We start from the raw sequence: 5,679 nt of genomic DNA on the forward strand, positions 1-5,679 counted from the left end.
ATTGAGTAAAGGCAGGGAGACCCTGTTGGGAGTGATTACAGTAATCTACGACTATGGGAGGACTGAGGTCAGACATTGGGTGGTGAAAATGGAGAAGAGGAAGTGGACGGGAGAAGTGTTAAGGAGATAAACTCTCTTATATTTGGTGATTTGTTGGAGGTAGAAGGAAAGGGAGAAACTTACAAACTGCAAGCACATGTATTTTCTTCAGTAACACCAGATTTTGTGTCTCTTCATATTCCAAGATTTTGCTTACTCAAAATTACCATCTAGTTAGAGGAGAACATTAGGACTCAGGTCCCTGGCTCCCATGTAGCTGCAGGGCCCCTTACATGTCTCAGAAATGGGCTAGTTGTTATGCTGAAACAAATCAATATTGGGTTCCTTTCCTCCAGGAGTGACTGGCATAGTCAATCCCTGATTTTAAAATAACAGCTTTATTAAGATATGATTCACATACTATGTAATTCACCCATTTAAAGTGTATACATCAATGATTTTAATATATGTGCAGATTGTGCAACCATCACTGTCACGATTAAGTGAAGACATTTCCATCACCCAAAAAAGAAACCCTGTACCCATTAGCAGTCACTCCCCAATTCTCTTTCCATCCCCGCTGCCGCCAGGCAACCACTAATCTACTTTCTGTTTCTATATTCTGGAATGTTCACATAAATGGAATGTTTACATAAATGTGGTCATTTGTGACTGGCTTCTTTCGCTCAGCATCATGTTTTCAAGATTCAACCATGCTCTATCATGTATTAGTACTTTCTTTTTATTGCTGAATAATATTCCATTGTACAGATATGCCAAATTTTATTTCATTAGTTGGTGGACATTTGGGTTGATGAAGATTTGTGCTGTTTTCACCTTTGGCTACTATGAATAATGCTGCCATAAGCATTCATGTACAAATCAATCTATAGTTTTAAATACAGAAGGGGCAAACCCTACCATATTGGGTTTGTTGCAAGAATAAATTGAAAGGATGCATGTAAGACATCAAATACAGAATGCACCTGGTACACAGCAGGTGCAAAATAAATAGTATTTCCATATGATGGGGTTGGTGATGATGACAGGAGTCTCTTTTAGGAGCTGGTGGTGCCTGTCGATGGCTCCCAAAGAGTTCTGTCTTTCCTTTTGTCCTATTCTACTGCTCCTTTTCCATCTTTTCCTTTTTAGTTTCTCCTTCTTTTTCTACTGCATTTCTTTTTCCTTCCCAACTTATATCTTAATTAACATTATTGGTGATTCCCTGGTATGTTGCTTAGTGCCTGGTAGTCTGAGGACAGGGTCACAGCCTTTGTTACTGTTTGGGAACTAACACAACTGAGCCTAGGGAGCAAGTAGGGCAATGTACAGGAAATTATTGCTGGGGAAAGCCTGAAAGGGTTTCTGTGGACTTTCGAAGCTCCATTTAGGTGGTAAGGCCTAATGTAAGGTTGCAGCTATAATTATCCAAGTTTTATAATTTTTCTTTTTACATGCAAATACTCAGAGATTTTTATCCTTTAATCAAAGGAGCACTTTTGTGTTTTTTATACTGCTATGTAAGATAGTTATTTTTTTATAGACATTCATCTTAATATAAATAAATTATTTTTGTCAGTCCAAGGAAAGTAGCAAATAGCTGTGGAGACAGCTTGCATTTTAAAGTTCAAGTGTTTAAACCATTTTAAGGGCAAAATTTTATTTTATTGGTAGGAAATTGTCAGATTTATTCCTCTGTAGAATACAGTAATCTGTCCTTTTATGTGAAGAGAGACAAATATCTAACTCAATAATGCTGCTTGACATCAAACAATTGATCAAATATTTCAGTGAAGACAGTTTTATTCTTGGTGTTGGCATTGGATGGTGTCTGCATTTGAAAGTCCCTTTCATATTAATTCAGTATGTCATTGATGTCTCTCTTTGATTCACACAAAGGAAGAGATGAATTTTTTACTGTAGGGAGGGCCTCAAAAGCAGAAGCTGAACTGATATTGCAGAAGAAATGAAATAAGATTCATTAGCTTTTTTGTTTTAAAAGCCTGCTATGTGGATGCACTTTCTTCTCACTAAATTAATAGTTTATTTGCTTTTGAAGTGTGAAAAGGAAAAAATGGTTACTTGAAAGAAACTCCAGCCCCTGGAATAAGGATGGCCTGTCTTTGGGAGTCTCCTCTGAGTGTGTAACAGTGAAAGTGGCATAATCCGAATTAACATCACACAACCCGAAGACATGATAATTAGGGAACACACGTGGACTGGTGGCACAAGGAAATGTGTACACAGAGAAAGGATATCTGTAATTCTTTAAAGATAAGAAGGCATTCTTCCTCACCAAAATGGGTACATTCTGCTCAGTTATTGAATTTGAAAATCTCCAAGAATTAAAGAGACTGTGTCACTGGGGTTCTAATATAGCCCGTGGTATTGTAGCAGTATGATATGCGATGGCCATGGTTGACTCTGTGCTGTGGTACCAGCCCTTAGATACAACTGGAGGAAGCCTGGATTTCATCATGTTGATAAACTGGACTGGCATAATTATTTATAATTACTTTAAAGCTATGTTTGTTAGTCCTGGCTTTGTCCTTCTGGGGTGGGAACTGGAAAACTCTCAGGATAGCATGTACCTCCAGTACCATCAAGTCTCCAAGCATACAAGGCACTGTAGTCACCTTGCTGCTGGCAGTGTAACAGGTGTGTGATGAAGATGGGCCATCACTGTCCTTGAATCAACAACTTGGGTTACCAAAATCATGCTTTGTTCATACTGTTTTTGCTTCTAATACTATTGGGTTGTATGCAGGCTGCCTTCATTTTTGTTATGATTATATACACAGCTTTATAACTGGCTCTCCTTCAGGTGGAACACGGTAAAGATTGATATGAGTGCAGACTCATTCCTCTTCCAATTGTTCCATTTGGATTAGCTGTATTTGCTGCCATTTTGTTTGCCTTGGGATTAGCTTTAGGAACAACAATAGCCATTGGGATATTGTTTTATAATCTAGATGAAAATAATTTTCAGAAACAAAACTATTGAATCATGGATTGAAGAAAAGGCCACAGATCAAATTCAACAAGATGAAGTTTTTGTTTTCCCTTATGATATGGGAAGTTGATGGAAGAACTTTAAACAGGTATTTACCTGGTCAGGGGTCCCAGAAGGAGATGGACTGGAGTGATCAATAAGTGAAGGCTGTCACTACTACAGTTTAACAGCAGGACAGTTGGAACAAAAAGCATATATAAGAGTAAGAAGTGTTTAGTATAAAGTAAAAGAATACAGTGGTGCCTGCTGACCTTTGAATAAAGGAATTAAAACATTCTTCATGAGCCCTTCCACTGAAGAGCCTCGAATAATGATGTAGAGGGGGAGTTCGTTTTAGGCATGAGGGGGTTATAATACTGGTTGTAGGGAGACAAAATTCTTGATGATTCCTTTATAGAAGATGTTTCAAGAATAAGAGGATGTTCCCTAGGAACCATGTGGAGAAAGTGGCCTTGTGATGCTGCGACAAGCCCCAGAGAGTGAGAAGAAAAATAGATAGCCTCTATTAAAATACAAGTATTCTTTTTAAAAAATGTATTTTATTGATTATGCTATTACAGTTTTCCCATTTTCCCCCCTTCATTCCCCTCTTCCCTGCACACCCACCCACATTCCCCCGCTCTAGTTCATGTCCATGGGTCATACATATAAGTTCTTTGGCTTCTACATTTCCTATACTATTCTTATCCTCCTACTTTCTATTTTCTACCTACCATCTATGCTACTTATTCTCTGTACCTTTTCCTCCTCTCTCCCCCTCCCACTCCTCTGTTGAAACCCTCCATGTGATCTCCATTTCTGTGGTTCTGTTCCTGTTCTAGTTGTTTGCTTTTTGTTTGTTTGTTTGTTTGTTTGTTTTAAGTGTGATTGTTAATGATTGTGAGTTTGCTGTCATTTTACTGTTCATATTTTTATCTTCTTTTTTTTAGATAAATCCCTTTAACATTTCATATAATAAGGGCTTAGTGATGATGAACTCCTTTAACTTGACCTTATCTGAGAAGCACTTTATCTGCCCTTCCATTGTAAATGAGAGCTTTGCTGGGTAGAGCAATCTGGGATGTAGGTCATTGCCTTTCATGACTTAGAATACTTCTTTCCAGCCCCTTCTTGCCGGTAAGGTCTCTTTGAGAAATCAGCTGACAGTCTGATGGGAACTCCTTTGTAAGTAACTCTCCTTATCTCTTGCTACTTCTAGGATTCTCTCCTTCATTTTAATCTTGGGTAATGTAATTATGATGTGCCTTGGCATGTTCCTTCTTGAGTCCAACTTCTTTGGGACTCTGTGAGCTTCCTGGACTTCCTGGGAGTCTATTTCCTTTGCTAGATTGGGGAAGTTCTCCTTTATTATTTGTTCAAATAACTTTTCCACTTGTTGCTCTTCCTCTTCTCTTCTCTTCTCAGTACCCTTATAATTCAGATGTTGGAAAGTTTAAAGATGTCCTGGAGGTTCCTAAACCTCTCCTAATTTTTTTGAATTCTTGTTTCTTCATTCTTTTCTGGTTGGATGTTTCTTTCTTCCTTCTGGTCCACACTGTTGATTTGAGTCCCAGTTTTCTTCCCATCACTATTATCTCCCTGTACATTTTCCTTTATTTCACTTAGTGTAGCCTTCATTTTTTATCTAATTTGTGACCAAATTCAACCAATTCTGTGAGCATCCTGATTACCAGTGTTTTGAACTGTGCATCTGATAGGTTGGCTATCTCTTCATTGTTTAGTTGTATTTTTTCTGGAGCTTTGATCTGTTCTTTCATTTGGGCCATTTGTTTTGTCTTGACGCACCTGTTATGTAGTGAGGGACAGAGCCTTAGGTGTTCACCAGGGCCGGGCAACCCAGTGGCTGTGTTGTGATGCTGTATGTGGGGAAGGGGTCAGAGAGGGAACAATGGCACTTGCTCTGTTCTCTGCTGTATTTCAGTTACTTCCTCCACTTGCCACAAGCAAATTGGGCCCTTTTGGTGCTGATTCCCATGTGGGTGGGTTTGTGTACTTAGATCATGGCACTAGGGCACCTTTGAGGGAAAGAACACCTTAACCACATATAAGTTCATTACATAATATTTTGGTAACATGGACAATTTCCAAGTAATGGGGCAGACTTAAGAATAATTGTAGTTTGGACTTCTGGCCAAGGTGGAGGCATAGGTAGACACACTGTGCCTAGGACCCTGTGGGTCACTCCAACGAACTCTCCTGTGAGGATGGGAGTTTCTCCCACTGGTGCCTCAACCCCCACAGGTGTTTTCAATCAATGGTTTGAGGCTTTATTTCCCTGGGCTGGGGCCCTGGGTTGCGCAGTCTGTCCAGCTCCCCCTTTGTTTCTCCTGGTTTATCTGCATGCAAATGTGGGACCACTCAGTCTGCAATCTGCCACTTCATTGGGTCTGCCAGGTGCTGCTTTGCTATGAGTCCTCTTTGCCCAGCTGCCCATCTCCACCACTCCTACCGGTCTGGATGAACGTGTCTATTTTAACTCCTTGGTTGTCGGATTTCCATACAGTTCAAATTTCTGTCAGTTCTGGTTGTTTCTTGTTTTTAAATTGTTGTTGTCTTTCTTTTTGTTGTGCAAGGAGGCACAGTGTGTCTACCTATGCCTCCATCTTGGCCAGAAGTCCAAACTACAA

At 39.6% G+C, this 5,679-nt stretch overlaps 1 pseudogene; it reads left to right on the forward strand.

Annotated features, from left to right (window-relative positions):
• The first annotated feature begins 2,447 nt into the window (after positions 1-2,447).
• Positions 2,448-3,535, forward strand: LOC123814327 (annotated as a pseudogene).
• Positions 3,536-5,679: the final 2,144 nt, after the last annotated feature.

This window comes from Phyllostomus hastatus, unplaced genomic scaffold (assembly GCF_019186645.2).
Source record: "Phyllostomus hastatus isolate PE091 unplaced genomic scaffold, TTU_PhHast_1.1 phas_contig_16, whole genome shotgun sequence".
Classification (NCBI taxonomy): Eukaryota; Metazoa; Chordata; class Mammalia; order Chiroptera; family Phyllostomidae; genus Phyllostomus; species Phyllostomus hastatus.